Here is a 1971-nt window from a genome sequence, read left to right on the forward strand (position 1 = left end):
AAAAAAAAAAAAAAAAATAATTGACTAAAAATATGTGCGTTTCTAGCCATTAAAAAAGTTTGGCTTCCTGAGTCTAATGAAATTTATGTTAATAAAACAATGATTAAGTTTTCAGCTAATGCAGATATCGCTAAATTAATATTTTTATTCAACTTTTGTTACTGAAAACAGCGATCGAAACACAATTAAAATAAGATAATATGGCTGATATGTTGAAACCACTTCTTCTCACAAATTTTAAATAGAGGGCCAACGGCCATAACACGTTGAACACACCGGTTCTCGTCGTCACAAATTTTAAATAGAGTTCTGATATATTTTTCACAATATTTTACAAAGAGTTGACAAGATATTTCTATAATTACTATAAATATGTGTATTCCTAACTATTAAGAAGGATTGGTTTCCAGAGTCTAATGCATTATAATTTTTCTTTAATATTAAAATATCTCTCAGATGTACTCACTTCTGCACATATTAAGGCAAATTTATGCGCATATAATTTTATGTCTAAAAATGTTTACCACCAACGTCTATCACTAAACAGTCTGGGGATAATAATCACTCTAAAAGAACCAACAATACCTAATATTTTCTTGTGATATGATAGACATCAGTATCAGTGCATATTAATTAATATGTTTTATATCATTATAGTTTATTAAATAATATGTATTATATTATAAACACTATTGTAATATTGTTATTATCTGACTGATTAGTATGCTGTATATTAGCAACTCAGCCGAGTATTGTGTATCCTCTTGCAATTTGTTTTTCGGGTTACCTCTAGTCTTGACGATATAGATTATATAGATAGAGTATTACTGGTGTCAAGAATTTCTACGTAATTGACTTTGGAAACTAAACCTTTTTATTAGTTTGGAATTTATATAATTATAGTTAATCATGAAAATATTTAGTCAGCTATATATAAACTATTATGAAAAATAAGTTAAGATTCTAACTATACTTAATATTTGTGATATGAACTCGTCTCAAAACATATCATAATTATTATCATAAGTATATGAGAAATAGGGGCAATAGGACACTTCAGTAAGCATTTGATAATATAAAACATGATATAATCCTTAGAAAATTATAAGCTCTTGGAATCAAAGGGAAAATGTACCAATACTTAAAACAATTTCTTTCACATCGCTACTTCAGAGTACAAATAGGATGCGAATATCCGTTGACCACGAACAGAGTAGCGGAGTCCCACAGGGCTGTGTTCTCAGCCCAACACTATTCTGCCTTGCAATTAACGATTTGGGACTCAACTTGCCAAGGTGGGTTAAACCGCTACTATTCGCGGACGATCAAGCCATTATTTGTCGATCGGCGAATACTATTACCATAAAACATAAATTACAGGAAGCAATCAATAGAATTAATAACTGGTACCTCTCAATCGGCCTCGAATTCTCACCTGAGAAAATTCTTTTTCGGGTGAAATGGAGACATTTCCATTTCACCCGAAAACGAATATCCCTACCATCTCCTGAACTATATTTAGGCGGTTCTTTGATACCCTACACAAATAACCACAGATTCCTGGGGATGATATTTGACCGAAAACTAAATTGGGAAACGCACATCTCAACATTAAAATCCAATGCAATAAAAAAATTAAATATATTACGCTTTCTTAGCGGCATCTCTTGGGACTCAGACAGACACACACTTATCAAACTATTCCAGACTCTGATATGCTCCAAGATGGACTATGGATGTTTCATTTACGGCTCTGCCAGACACCGAATCCTTGCCAGACTAGATGCGGTTCATCATACAGGGATACGTATCGCAACCGGCGCTTTTCGAACTAGCCCCATTCTTAGTCTGCGTTCTGAAGCTGGACTACCTCCTCTTTTATGCAGAAGGAAAAAACTGGCGATAAACTATATTTCGAAATTATACCCTCAAAACGATCACCCTACGCATAAATACATCTTCAAACCTAAA

Source organism: Halyomorpha halys, unplaced genomic scaffold, assembly GCF_000696795.3.
Source record: "Halyomorpha halys isolate HHAL.00 unplaced genomic scaffold, Hhal_1.1 Scaffold975.1, whole genome shotgun sequence".
Lineage (NCBI taxonomy): Eukaryota > Metazoa > Arthropoda > Insecta > Hemiptera > Pentatomidae > Halyomorpha > Halyomorpha halys.